Consider the following 15,857-nt stretch of genomic DNA (forward strand, 5'->3'; position numbering starts at 1 on the left):
CAAATATGTATATATTATACCACTAGCAGTAACGTTTTCAGTAAATTTCTAACTAGGCTTTTTTTCTGAGCCTATATACATATATAGGGCACTTAAACAAAATTGGAGGCATACTACATAAAGAGTTTTAGATTTTTTTTCCACTTAACATAAAATCATAGGCATTTTCTAATGGTGCCAAACACTGAGCTATAAAAATTCATAATGACTGCCTTTATCAGTATAGAAGTGCCACAATTTCTGTAGCCATGCCCTAATTGTTGGACATTCCAGATATTTACAGAAGTGTAGTATATACCTATAAATAATACTGCCGTGAACATCTTTTTACTTACATTTCTGTCTATATATCTGATCATGTCCTAATAGTAAATTTCTAGTAATGGAACTACTAGCTCGAAGGATTTGAATATTTTTGAGTACATAGAGCCGAATTACTCTCCAGAAAAGGTATTCAATTTACACTCCCACCAGCAACGTGTGACAATGTACCTCTCTACGTTTTGAGCCAGTGAGTTAGGTAACAAGCATCTCATGTTACAGATAAGGAAAATTGGGGTTCATACAACTAAAAGTCAAACTCTAGTGCCCTGGATTTGGTGCCAGGGCCCTTCCCACTCTGCCTTCTAGACAAGAAGAGCTCTGAAAAGGTTTTCCTGAGTAATGGAGTTGTATAAAATTTTATTTTTATATCCACACTTATTGGTGAAAATATTTTTGAAAATCTTCAGTTTCTTGACCTTATTTGTGCCATGGGCCCCTTTGGCAGCCTGGTTAAGCTTACCAACCCCGTCTCAGAGTAATGTATTTGTATGCATACAATAAAATACATAGGATTATAAAGGAAATGAATTATATTAAAATATAAAAACAAAATGATGACAGAGTAATACATCTGCTCCTTTATAAATGCATTAATGACAAGATCTAGTACTACAAGTAGGAGAGGCAGTCCACCAGGGGTCCTGGACATCCTTGCTGAGTTTACCCTTGTGATATTGAGCGGTTTCAGTACGTAGTCACTTGGGCAACAGACTAGCTTATTTGCTGCTTACTCAAACAAGTGCTGGGCCCTCAGCTCTAAATTCTTCTTATGTAACATAATCTACTACATGTGCTCGAGTCACCTGGCCCTCCACATTGCCCGATGGGAATCAGAGCTCAGGGAAACAGCGCGAATATGCTGACACTCTAGCTACCCCTTTTGCTGTGAGTAATAATGTCTTACATTTGGGATCCAGGAGTTTTGTGTCTTCTGTCCTTATCCAGGAAACTGTGGCAAGCTGACTTGTTAGCTTGCAGGGAGGGCACAATCTCAGCGCCTTCACAATTCTGACCCTATCATTCATTTCAAAATAGTGTTAGGCGTAAATGTTATTTTGAGATGTATGCAACAGCTATAATGCAGACTGAAAATACCAGTAATTTTTACTTGTGCAAAAGTCACTGTGGTTTGTTGTGCACATTCATAGTTGAAGGAAATGCTCACTTTCAGTTAAACGTTTCTGAAAATAAATGGCAGGTTTTTTTCTCATTCAAGTTCACAGATTTTAGGAGAACTCTTGGCTACTGCCACCTCCTCAAAAGAAGACCAGAAAAACCTGTTGATCAAGCAAAGTAAGTCTAAGTTAATTCAGTATTTACTGCAGAAAGGGAGAATAACACCTTGAAAGAGACTTGGTGTAGTTTCTAAGAAGGAGGATTTCAAGAAAGGGTGTTTATAGGATTTGGAGGCCTGGGCTCCAGTGGTTTAAGGTGGTTTTTCAAAGCAAGAAATTGATGGGGAGTGGGCACAGTTTGTGACATTTAAGACAGTTTAAGATCCGTAGACACAGGAAAGCAGGGGTCTTGAAGCAAGTCTCGTTAAATAAACTTGGTCATACATGTGAGCTCTTTGTCTGTGTGAGCAGTCTGTGGTCCTGAGAGACACCTGTCCTGTCCCAGATGAGCAAACTATTTGCCCAGATAAATTAATTTCTTGAAACAAACAATTAATCTATTTATCCTCCTGGACTAGAATTTCCTAGAGCAGTTGTGTCATGTTGACATGGGTGGTCTCAGTTCTTATTTAACAAGACCAACTTCTTAGCTTGAAATCCCCTTTCTCACAAAAGTGGAAGCCTGCCTATTTTTACCTGTTTTTGCTCTGTCCTTTCCATGCTGTGAGTTCACCGTGTGTGGGGGCTAAATGTTATACTCCTAGATGTGGGGTTCATTTGTTTTCTATATATGTTTACCCAAAAGACCCAGTAAAATACCTTTTTTAATATATGGGGGTATTTATTTGGTGAGGATTCCTTGTGCAGTACACTTTTCCATACATATGTAATACTTGAATAATTAAGGTGTTGGTTTTTTTTTTGTGATACCCTTCTGTTGACCCAATAGCTGTTGCTTTTTTTTTCCTTTTTGCATCAAAATTCCCAAAAAGAGCCATCTGTACTCATTGTTTCTGATTACCCTTTCATTGTCTTTTTTTTTTTTTAATGAGCTCCTTTATTTGGAAAATCACAAACATAAACAAAAGTAGAGAGAATTGTGGAGTACGAATCACCTGGATTCAATAATCGTAAGCTCATAGTCAGTCATGGTTCATCCCTACCCCATCCCACACACGTTCCCATTGTATTATTTCAAAGCAAATCTCAGACATTTTATCATTTCATCAATAATTATTTTAGTATATATCTTTAAAAGATAAGATTTTTTAACCTAACCATAATATCATAAATCTGAAAAATAGTACCATATTATCTAAAATATAATATTATAAAATAGCATAATACCATAATATCTTAAAATCAACAATTCCTTAATATCATTAAATATCCAATCAGGGTTCACATTCCTAAATGTCTTATAAATGAGAGCACATGTTTTTTCATTTGAATCAGGATCTAAATAAGACCCATATATTACATTTGGAGGCTATGTACCTTAAATTTAATTTAGAGATTCCCTATCCCTCCCCCCACCTTTTTTTTCCTTCTTCTTTTTAAATTTATTTATTGAAGAAACTAGGTCACTTGTCCTGTAGAGTTTCCTACAGTCTGAATTTTGCTGATTGCATCCCCTTGATTTGTTGTTTAGCATGTTCTTCTCATCCCTATATTTTCTGTAACTTGTTGGCAGTTAGACCTGGTGACTCAGTCAGATTCAGGTTTGAGTGTTTAGGCAAGAATGGTTGAGAGGTAGCACAGTGGTCTCCTATTACGAAGCATAGGATGGATGTCTACTCATCTTTCTCGCTTTATCTCGGTCTCTCTTTGCAACCATTGATGGTCATTGCCTACATCCATCATTTCCTTAGTGGTTGCATTATTTCTTCTTTATTTAATAATGAGAATACTTTTATAAAGAGAAACTTCCTCTTGTTAACTATTTAGCTATCCTGACATACAGTTTACATAGAAAAGGCAGGTCATACTTGATTCTTTCTTTTTGTTTTTATTTGTTTGTTTCAAAATAATGAATTGTTTCCCTAGCATCCTCCAAAAATGAACATTACAGATTGCTGGGGAAGTTTACTATATTACTACAAACTCATGGACTTAAACGTATTTCACATGTTTCTGTTCATTCTTATTGACGGAAATACCATTTTTAATCTAGCATATTGTCAAAGATCAAAAAGTTTGAAAACATACAGCACTGGGGTGGCTGTGTAAAATGGTTCAACATCTGTGGACAGCAATTTGGCAATATTTAACAAATTATAAAATGCACATTTCCTTTGACCCAACAATTTTACTTTTAGGAATTTATCCTAGAAATGGACTTACAAGCATGCAAAGTGATGTATGTACAAAGGTATTAATTGCAGTCTTGTTTATTTTAGCAAAAACAATGGAAAGAGATATTTATACACACACATTTATAGCAGCATTATGCACAATAGCCAAAAAGTGGAAGCAACCCAAATGCCCATGGCTGGATGAATGGATAAAATGTGGTATATACATACCATGGAATATTATTCAGTCTTAACAAGGAAAGAAATTCTGACATGACTGCAACATGGAGGTGTTTCTGACATGATTGCAACATGGAGGTGTTGTTTGCACAGCAATGTAAATACTTGATGGTACTGAGCTGTACAATTAAAATGATTAATTAAGATGGTAACTTTTATATAAAGAAAATTAAAACTGTAATTACTAACATGAATTTTACCATTGATCTTTCTATTGTGCAACGCCACTTTTAAATGCAGCTATCATAGTATTTCACTCACACACGGAATCACACAATACAGGAATTACATAATTTGTGAGTTACAGTTTGTCCCCAGGGGTGCCTTGAGCTGTCCATAAGAGACAAACACAAGAAAGACGGAGGAAGGTCGTTAGGAGGAAAAGAGCCCTCCCAATCCTCCTCCAAGCTCGGAGCCAGAGTAGGGCGCGCTTTCGGAACACGCAGACACTCTCTAGCTAGAGCGGTCCCCCAGGGTGCATCCCTCCTGCAGGGTTGCAGCGAGCGCAGGCCTGCGTGCTGCTGGGTCCGGCTCCTGCCAGCAGATGACCGCCCTAGCCTGGCGGAGTCTGGAGAGGTCAGGCCAGGTGTCTCTCCTGCCCCAGGGCCCCCTGCCCAAACCGGGTCAGACAGGCGACTCCCAACGGTACTGAGACCTCTGCGCCGGTGAAACTCTCGCCCCGGGATTGGGGTGGGCGAGAGACCCTGCGCAGCCAGCCCGGGGAAGGGATGGGCACCATCACACCCCTGACCCTTCCCATAGCCGCGCCCAGAGCCCTGCCGGGGACGGAAGGGGGCAGCAGTCGCCGGGCAGGGCCAGGGACACCGGGAGGCGGGGGGAGGCGGGATGGTGCACGAGCCAAGGCTTCCAGCCCCTGGCGCATGCTCCATTGTTCTAGGCGACTTCCTTCTGAGATGCAAATTCAAAGATACAATTAAGGATTTCGAGGCAGTAACAGCACTTCAGAACATGGGACCCCCTGTACGACTGCACCGGCCACACACCCGTGCAGCCGGCCCTGGTAGGTAGGGATCGCAAGTCTTGGTGATAACATCTAGAGCTGTGCTGTCCAATAGAAATAAAATGTGAGCCCCACAGGCGAGTCACGTATGTAATTTGAAATGTTCTAGTGTCTAATTAAAAAGGTGAGATTAATTTTAATATATTTTATTTACCCTAACATATCCAAAAATATTATCATCTCAACATGTAATCCATATTAAAATTACTGAGACATTTTACTTTTTTTTTTTTTCATACTAAGTCCTCAAAATCCAGTGTGTATTTTACACTTAGGTCACATCTCATTCCAAGACCTCAATTGCCACGTGGGGCTAGTGGCTGATCAAGTGGACAGGGCAGGTCTAGAGAATGAAAAAGGAAGTGGGTGGCTGGAGGACCGTTTGTGCTGTTGCCACTTGGTGGCATAACATTGGCTGCTAAAACAGAAATACCTACCAACGTTTGTCAGTCACTTCCTGTGACTGGTGCAATTTGGCACCAGAATTCCTGTGAGTAATTTTGATGACTATTGTGAATATTGTGCTGCTATTTTAACACTGTTACTGATTTTTAAATATTCCTGTATGTAACAGTGTTATCCAGACATTCATTAAGGCAGTGGTTCTAACGCTATGCTACAAAACCGCCCCTAATCAATAAACATTAGAAGGGGAAGTTAGATGTGTCAATTGCCAAGAGAGAAACCAAGTAACCAACGGTATGCTCCATGTTGTTAATATAGAAATGAAACCTTGGGAAATACTGGAACGTTCTGAAAAATAAAAATCAACGTTTAAGCAGATACACTTCTTTTTTTTTTTTTTAAGCAGATACACTTTTAAGTTTTCAAAAATGGTTACATAAGGCAAAAAGAAAGGAAAAACAAAACCTGACAACAGAGCTGCAAGATCCAGGTCAGAGTAATGTGCACCTGAGCTGCCCTGGTTGTGCATGTAAACACTCAGAACAAAAAGCCCTGTTTTACATTTTGCATGTGTTCCTACAGGGGAAATTGAGTGCTTACTAGAACACTGTCATTAGGTACAGTTTCATCTTCACCAGCCTTTCCCATTCAGGAGTCACTTTACTGGCGGACTAGCCTGCCATGTAGTGGTGAAAATAGGAAACTACAGGCCACTTTTTAAACATTTTATGCATAGTATTTGAAACATCAAAATAATAAATGCAATATAAAATAAACACCTGGAAGTGCACCATCCATCTTAAGAACTAGAACATTACCTATTAATTCATCCACCTGTATGCCTTTTTCCTATTTTATCCTGCCTCCTCATTAGAGATAATACTGGCTTGAATTTTATGTTGACCATTTTCTTGATTTTAAAAAATAGGTTGTTTTATCATTTGTATATGCATCCCTAAACGAAATATTGTTTAATTTACTCATTTTAGCTTTAGGAAAGTGCTGTCATGATTTTATGCAGTTTTCTGCAACTTTCCTTTTTCATACATTATATTTGACCATGTTATGTGTGTAGCTGGAGTCGATTCCCTGTGGGAATAGATAGCTATTTATTTATCCATTCTCCTATCAATGGACATTTGGTAGCCTCCAATTTTTTGCCATTTTTTAACAGTATGGCAATGAATATTCTTATGCATGTGCAAGAACTTCTTTATAACATATCTAGTTCAATTTTACAAAATACATATAGCCAAAGTGTCTTTCAAAGTTGTACCAATTTACACTCCATTTGTAGTATATAAAAGGTCCCAGTGATCTTCATCTCCATCAGCACTCGGTGTTACTAAATTTCTTAGTTGTTGACAATGGAGTTGGAAAACCGGATCTTATTGTGGCATTGACTTGTATAATGTTTCCCTGGCCATCAGTGAGGTCGAGTGTATTTTAATTTTTATTGGAGATTTGTTTCCTTTTTTGTAAAGTGCCTATTCATGTCTTTTGCCCATTTTTAACTGGTTTATCTCTTTGTAATTTTAAGATTAAGATCTTAATCTAGGGAGATATATATCAGTTTCTGTATTTAGCAACCTGGGTGAATTGTATTTAGCAACGTTGGTAAGCTCTCTCATTAATTCTAATAATTTGTAGATTCTTTCGGGGTTTTCTACATAAACAATTATATTAGCTACAAATAATGACAGTATTGTTTCCTTCTCTCTCCTTATATCTGTCTTATCCTTGCCTTGTGGAGCAGAAGAGGTGATGGCAGACTCCTTTGCCTTGTTCTGCTCTTAAAGGAACAATGCTTTCAATGATTCATCATTAAGAATGATGACTACTGTAGGCTTTTTTTAAAAAAGATGACGTCTTATGTTAGGATTTTTTTTTATTCCTGCTTTACTAAGAGTTTTTACCAAGAATGAATGTTGACTTTTACTGACTGCCTTTACTAGATCTATTTAGATAATCAGACAACTTCTCCTTTAACCCATTAATGCAATGAATTATAGTCATGGGCTTTTATGTTAAATGATCCAAATATTCTAGGGATAAATCCAGCTTAGTCATGATGAATAGCCTTTAATATATGCTGTTAGATTTGATTTGCTAGTATTTTGTTTATAGTATTTCCATCTAACATGTTCATGAGGGATTCTGGTCTGTTATTTTCTTTCTCATACTTTTTCATACTCGACTGATTTTATTTCAAAGTTATACTAACCTCATATGAGTTGAGGAGCATTGCTTCTTTGGATAGTCTTTGTTCATGTGAAATTAGAATCATTTGTTCCATGAAAATCTGCTAGGAATTGCCTGAAAACCAGCAAGGCTTGATTTTTTTTTTAAGCCACTGATTCAATTTCTTTAATACTGTTGGGAACTCAAGCTTTCTTGTTACAGCTTCGATAAGTTATATGTTTCTAGAAATGTTTCCCTTTCTAGTAAGTTTTTTAATTCATTGATTAATTCATGTTTTATTCTTTATGGCACGCTCATCTTATCTTTTTAATCTCTTCTGTATTTTCAGCTTTCTTCTGTTCTCCATTCCTATTATTGCTTGTTTGTGCATGCTACCTACTACCCTCTTATTTAATGAATCTTACCAAAAGTTTGTCTGTTTTATCTGGCCTGGGCTTGTTGATCATCTCTATTGTATATTCATTTCATTTCATTAATTTTTGCTCTTATCTTTATATCTTTTCTTAAACTTTCTTTGTGTTTATTCTACTGGGGTTATTTTTCCTCTTAGAGCGAAAGCTAGCTCATTAATTTTCAGCCTTTTTTCTTTTTTAATGTAAGCATCTAAAGCTATAAATTTCCCTGTAATTACCATTTTTGCTGCATCCACCAGTTTTGATATGTACAATTTTCATCACATATCATATAGTTGTTTCTATACAACTTTCAATTTCTATTATAATATCTTACTTGACTCCTATATTATATAGAAATGTACTTTCTGGGACTTTCCTGGTGGCGCAGTGGTTAAGAATCCGCCTGCCGACGCAGGGCACACAGGTTCGATCCCTGGTCCGGGAAGATCCCACATGCCGCGGAGCAACTAAGCCTGGGTGCCACAACTCCTGAAGCCCGCGGGCTCTAGGGCCCGCGTGCCACAACTACTGAAGCCCACGCACCTAGAGCCCATGCTCCGCAACAAGAGAAGCCACTACAATGAGAAGCCTGCACACCGCAATGAAGAGTAGCCCCCGCTCGCCGCAACTAGAGAAAGCCCGCACATAGCAACAAAAACCCAGTGCAGCCAAAAGTTAATTAATTAATTAATTTTTAAAAAAGAAATGTACTTTCTAATTTTCAAAACTCAGGAGGGGGGTGTCATTTATCTTTCTGTTAAAGACTTAATTTAATTGCATAAGTTATAACTATGATCGTAGGTCATAAAATGTGATTTATGTGAATCAGATTCTTTGAAATTTGTTGAAACCGGCTATAAGGCCTTTTATATGGTCAACTTTTGGAAGTGCTCCATGTGCACTTGGAAAGAATGTCTATTCCTTGATTGTTGGATATAGAGTGACTTATAAATATCCACTAAATCAAGCTGGTTAATTGTGTTATTCAAATCTTTTTTGACCCATTAATAATTGAGATCATTGTATTGAAATCTCCCACTATGTTAGTGGGTTATCAATTTCTTTTTTTTTTTTTAATATTTATTTATGTATTTAGTTTTGGCTGTGTTGGGTCTTTTTCTTTTCTTTTTTTTGGTTGCACCAGGTCTTAGTTGTGGCCAGTGGGCTCCTTAGTTGTGGGAGGCAGGCTCCTTAGTTGCAGCACTTGGGCTCCTTAGTTGTGGCATGCAAACTCTTAGTTGCGGCATGCATGTGGGATCTAGTTCCCTGAGCAGGGATCAAACCCGGGCCCCCTGCATTGGGAGTGCGGAGTCTTAACCACACTTAACCACTGCACCACCAGGGGAGTCCTTGCATTGGGTCTTAGTCGCAGCACGCGGGATCTTTTCTTTTCATTGCAGCATGTGGGCTCTTCATTGCGGTGTGTGGGCTTCTCTCTAGTTGTGGGTGTGGGCTCCAGGGCATGTGGGCTCAGTAGTTGTGGTGCGTGGGCTCTCTAGTTGTGATGCATGGGCTCAGTAGTTGCGGTGCACGTGCTCCAGAACACGTGGGCTCTGTAGTTATGACGCACGGGCTCCAGAGTGTGTGGGCTCTGTAGTTGCAGCACACAGGCTTAGTTACCCCGTGGCATGTGGGATCTTAGTTCCCCAACCAGGGATCGAACATGCATCCCATGCATTGGAAGGCAGATTCTTAACCACTGGACCACCAGGGAAGTCCCAGATTAGTCAATTTCTATCCATAGTTCTATACATTTCATTTTATGTATTTGGATACTATTTTAGTAGGTGCCCACAACTTTTGGACTATTATATCTGGTGGATCAAACCTTTTATCATGAAAATGATGAAAGGCCCTAATAATACATTTTGCCTTATAGTCTATTTTGTCTAATACCAATATATTGCACCAGCTTTCTTTTAATTAGCATTTTACTTTTGTTCATCATTTTACTTTCATCTTTTCTGTGTCCTTTTATATTAGGTTTGTCTAGTTTTTAGGGGCTTTTTTTAAATCTAGGTCTGAGAATCTGTCTTTTGTTTATCCCATTTATACTTATTGTGATTACTGATAATATTTCTACATCTTAATTTTTATTTTCTATTTGTTCTCTTTTCGAAACTTCTTTCAACTTTTTTTTTTCTAAACTGACTTTTTTTTTTTTTTTTTTTTTTTTGCGGTACGCGGGCCTCTCACTGTTGTGGCCTCTCCCGTTGCGGAGCACAGGCTCCGGATGCACAGACTCAGAGGCCATGGCTCACGGGCCCAGCCGCTCTGCGGCATGTGGGATCTTCCCGGACCGGGGCACGAACCCGTGTCCCCTGCATCGGCAGGCGGACTCTCAACCACTGCACCACCAGGGAAGCCCTAAACCGACTTTTTGTTTTTGTTTTCTTACTCTATTTTCTGCTCTACTGGTGTGGAAGTTATACTTTCTGTGTTTTTAGTAATTACCCTTGAAATTTTACCAGGCACATTTAACAAAGTCTAAAGTCAACAGTGCTTGAACCTTCTCAAGAAGAACTCAGAACACTCTACCTCCTCTCACCAGCCTCACTCTCCTTCCCCCACCTATAAATTATTATTGTCCAGTATTTGTGCCTGTCATTTTTCAACCCCACAAATTACATGCCATCACCATCTTTCATTACTTGTTTTTTGCAGACAGTGTGTTTGGAATTATCTACATATTTACTGATTTCTTTGCTCACCATTTCGTCTTGCATTCCAGGCCTTCCTTCTGGGCTCATTTTCCTTCTTCCTGAAGTGCATCTTCTAGAAGTTGTTTTAGTGAAGGTCTGTTAGTGGTAAAATCTCTGTTTTTTTTTCTAAAAATGTCCCTATTTTACCTTCATGTTTCTATCTTACATTTATTCTTGAAAGATAGTTTTGCTGGGTACACAATTCTGGGTTAACAGTTATTTTCCCTCAGTACTTTGAAGATATTTTTCTATCTTTTAGATTCACTGTTGTGGGGACTATATTCAATATCCTGTGATAAACCATAATGGAAAAGAATATATAAAAAAAGAATGTATAGATTCACTGTTGCTGTCACTGTCTAATTGTTTCTCTGCAGACAATCTTTCTTTTCTCTCTAGCTGCTTTTAACATTTTTGCCTTTAGTGCTCTGTGGTTTCCCTACAATATGTCCAGGTGTATGTCTTTTTTTAACCTGCTCGATGCATGTTCTGTTTCTCCTATCCATATGTTGGTGTCTTTTATCAGATCTGGAAATTTTTAGCTGTTAGCTTTTCAAATATTGCTTCTCCTTTAGTCTCTCTATTCTCTGCTTCTGGGATTCCGACTGGATATTTTTTAGACCTCATTCCATCTTCCCTTCTCTTAACCTCTCAGTCATATTTCTCATCTCCTTGACTCCCTGTGCCTCATTCTGGGTAGTTTTCTCAGATCTGTCTCCTGTTCACTAATTCCCTATCCAGCTGTGGTTAATTAATCTGTTGTTTAGCCTGTCCATTGAGGTTTTTTAAAATAAATTTATTTATTTTATTTATTTATTTTTCTGTATTGGGTCTTCATTGCTGCCTGCGGGCTTTCTCTAGTTGAAGCAAGTGGGGGCTACTCTTTTTTTTTTCTTTTTTTGGCTGTGTTGAGTCTTTGTTGCTGCGTGCGGCCTTTTTCTAGTTGTGTCAAACCGGGGCTACTCTTCGTTGTGGTGCGTGGGCTTCTCATTGCAGAGGCTTCTCTTTGTTTCAGATCATGCGCTCTAGGCATGCGGACTTCAGTAGTTGTGGCGTGTGGGCTCAGTAGTTGTGGCACACGGGCTCTAGAGTGCAGGCTCAGTAGTTGTGGTGCACGGGCTTAGTTGCTCTGCAGCGTGTGGGATCTTCCCAGACCAGGGCTCGAATCCGTGTCCCCTGCATTGGCAGGCGGATTCTTAACCACTTCACCACCAGGGAAGTCCCCATTGAGTTTTTAATCTCAAGAGTTAAATTGTTAAGTTCTATTTGCTTCCTTTTCAGATGTGTCTGGTCATTTGCAGTTGTCTCTTTGCCTTGCTTATTTTTTAAAAGTAACAGCTCTATTGAGATATAATTTGCAAATAATAAGATTCACCCTTTGAAAGTGTACAGTTCATTGGTTTTTAGCATATTCACAGAAGTTGTGAAACAATTATCATGAATTCTAGAACAATTCTGTCACCCTCAAAAGAAACTCTATACTCGTTAGCAGTTACTACAAATTCCCTTCTGCCTCTGTCTCCCAAAAGCCACTAATCTATTTTCTGTCTCTATGGATTTGCCTGTTCTGGACAATTCATATGAATGGAGTCATACAATATATGGCCTTCTGTAACTGGCTTCTTTCATCTAGCAAAATATTTCCAAGATTCATCCATATTGTAGGAAATAGCAGTACTTTGTTCCTTCTTATGGCTGAATAAAATTCCATTGTATGGGTCTACCATATTTTATTTATTTACCAGTTGATGGACATTCAGGTTGTTCTTACTTTGGGGCTATTATGAATAATGCTGCCACGAACATTCATGTACTAGTTGTTTTGTTTTTGTTTTTGTTTTTGTTTTTGTTTTTGTTTTTGCGGTACGCGGGCCTCTCACTGTTGTGGCCTCTCCCGTTGCGGAGCACAGGCTCCGGACGCGCAGGCTCAATGGCCATGACTCACGGGCCCAGCCGCTCCGCGGCATGTGGGATCTTCCCAGACTGGGGCACGAACCCGTGTCCACTGCATCGGCAGGCGGACTCTCAACCACTGCGCCACCAGGGAAGCCCTGTTTTGTTTTTTTTTAATTTAATTATTTAATTTTTTATACAGCAGGTTCTTATTCATTATCTATTTTGTACATATTAGTGTATACATGTCAATCCCAATCTCCCAATTCATCACACCACCACCCCACCCCGCCGCCACTTTCCCCCCTTGGTGTCCATATGTTTGTCCTCTACGCAGTGTCTCTATTTCTGCCTTGCAAACCAGTTCATCTGTACCATTTTTCTAGATTCCACATATATGCATTAATATACAATATTTGTTTTTCTCTTCCTGACTTACTTCACTCTGTATGCCAGTCTCTAGGTCCATCCACGTCTCTACAAATGACCCAATTTTGTTCCTTTTTATGGCTGAGTAATATTCCATTGTATATATGTGCCACATCTTCTTTATCCATTCATCTGTAGATGGACAGTTTGGTTGCTTCCATGACCTGGCTACTGTAAATAGTCATGTACTTTTTGTGTGTGGATGTATATTTTCTTTTCTCTTGGTCATATACCTGTATATCTAGGTTACATGATAACTCAGTATTTAACAGTTTGAGGAATTGCCAGAAGGTTTTCCAAAGGGGATGCACCATTTTACAATCCCACTAGCAATGTATAAGGGTTCCAATTTCTCCACATCTTCCCCAACACTTGTTATTGTTTGTCTTTTTGATCCCTTGCTTATTCCTGTGATCCCATCTTTTCTTTCTTTAAACATTTTGTATCTAGTTATTTTACATCTTCTTCTATCTGATAATTGCAATAACTGAAAACCATAGGGATGTAAATGTGTTAACATTTTGTCTTCTCTTCATGGTAGCTCATTTCCTTTTGTATTTGATGATATATTTCTGTGAAAATATAAGGTAGGGTTTTTCTTGTGTTCATTGCTATATCCCCATCATCTAGAACAGTGACTGATATGTAACAGGTGCTCAACAAATTGTTGTTGAATGAACAAATGAGTCCTAAGGACCTAAGCAGGAAAGGAAACCCCAGAGACGATGTGCATTTGCTTCTGCTTAGTGCCAAGATGCCTATAGACCTACGGCTATGTTAGCCTCTATCAGTCACAGTCTCCTTGGGGAAAACAGAAGCCATATGTATTCCAAGTGTATCCACCTGTGTCCAATCAGGAAACAAACCACACAGTGATTTATTTTTTTTGTTTTTGTTTGTTTTTGTTTTTGCTGTACGCGGGCCTCTCACTGTTATAGCCTCTCCCATTGCGGAGCACAGGCTCCGGATGTGCAGGCTCAGCGGCCATGGCTCACGGGTTCAGCCGCTCCGCGGCATTTGGGATCTTCCCGGACTGGGGCACGAACCCGTGTCCCCTGCATTGGCAGGCGGACTCTCAACCACTGTGCCACCAGGGAAGCCCAGTCCAGCTTTTATAAAGAGCCCAAAGCAGTTGGTATTTTTCTCACAATGCTTTTCTAAACATTAATAAAAGCATTTCTAATTAAATGTTCACTGTTTACTGTTTCTAGCATATTAGTTTTAAATCATATTAAAGACATAGTAAAGTTTTTCGTGTTTCATAAAAAATTTTGCAGTGGAAGAGGGCCCCTTGTGTAATTAATGTCTACAATGACTCCATGCCTGTTTCATAAGGACTGAGCATGGCTTTACTAACAAGTTATTATAAGGGTTTGTTTATAATAACTTTACTTGTAAGACATTTTCATCATTTAATTTATGTCAAATCAGGAACAAACTCCCAACTCAAACAATGTTCTTATGGGGAAGACAGAGTTTTATGCAATGGTCAATTCAAGAATGCCCTGGGGAAAAACTAGATTGCCTCGTTTCGGGTATTTTAGCCCTGTCCTCCACCCGACCCCAAACCCGGCTACCTTACATGTTTCCCCAGGGAAGGGACCGCAGAGCAGGAAGACCTGGGAGTCCATCCTGGCTTCTGCTGGGTAACCTTGGCCTCACATCTCCAAGTGTCCGTTTAATCATCTGTCAAGGAGCAATGACAATACCACGGAGTGGGTGGGCAAGGACAGTAAGGTTACAAGAAATATTGGTTCCACGTGTGCTCTCCTGGTGCAGCTCAACAAATGCTTATTGACTGACTAGGTAACTGGGAAACAGGCTCTGGCTAGTTGTCCAACTAGGAAAAGGGATCCCGCTTTGCCTGCTGGGTCTATTCAGAGTTATGACTCGCCCATTGTTCGATGGGGGATCCTGTAGCCAAACAAATGAATAGTTAATTTAAAGTCAGGCAGCGAGGGCTTTTGGCTTTGGGTGGAAACTTAATTCCCAGATAATACATACATTATGTATAGACTGCCTACACCTGCCTCTGCGCTTGGCACTCAGGCCAGAGCCCCGCACAGGAAAGGCAGGGGAGGATGAGACGTAGGATGGTGGTGAATGACCCAGTCTAGAACTCCCCGCTCACATCGCAGGGTGAGGACTCTCCAGGCCATGGGAGTGAAATGTACAACTTGATGTGTCAGCGGGGTGATACTGCCATGGTTACCTCTGCTGTCATTCAGAAGGTAATCTTTTTTGCAAGGCAGGGCATCTAAAGTTTTTAAGATTAAAGATCACTTGAAATGGTATTGCTACTTTGGAAAATAGTTTGCAGTTTCTTATAAAGTTAAATGTATAGTTACCATAGAAGCCAACAATCCCATTCCTAGGTGTTTACCTAAGAGAAATAAGACACCTGTCCACACAAAGACTTGTACATGAATGTTCCTAGCAACTTTATCAAACTGGAAACAACTCAGGTATCCTTCAAATGGATTAACAAACTGTGGTACATCCAGACAATAGAATTCTACTCGGTAATAAAAAGAACTGAACTCTTGAAATGTACAAAAATGCGAATGAATCTCAAAGGCATCATACTAAGTGGAAAAATCCAGATGGAAAAAGCTAGATGATTCCATTTATATGAAATTTAAGAAAAGACAAAACTATAATGACATAAAGAAAATCAGTGGTTGTCAAGGGTTGACGATGGTAGAAGGGAGGGACTGCAAAGGGACAGGAGGGAATTTTTGGAAGTGATGGAATTATTCTGTATCATGACTGTGGTGGTGGTTACATGAGTCTATACATTTGTCAAAATTCATTGACTTATACTTAAAAATTAAAGA

At 39.3% G+C, this 15,857-nt stretch overlaps 1 protein-coding gene across 7 annotated transcripts in view; it reads left to right on the top strand.

Moving 5' to 3' along the window:
• CLN6 (CLN6 transmembrane ER protein) overlaps window positions 1-15,857 on the top strand; it is a 68,563-nt gene that overhangs the window by 7,604 nt on the left and 45,102 nt on the right. The window lies entirely within an intron of this gene.

This window comes from Globicephala melas, chromosome 2 (genome assembly GCF_963455315.2).
Source record: "Globicephala melas chromosome 2, mGloMel1.2, whole genome shotgun sequence".
NCBI lineage: Eukaryota > Metazoa > Chordata > Mammalia > Artiodactyla > Delphinidae > Globicephala > Globicephala melas.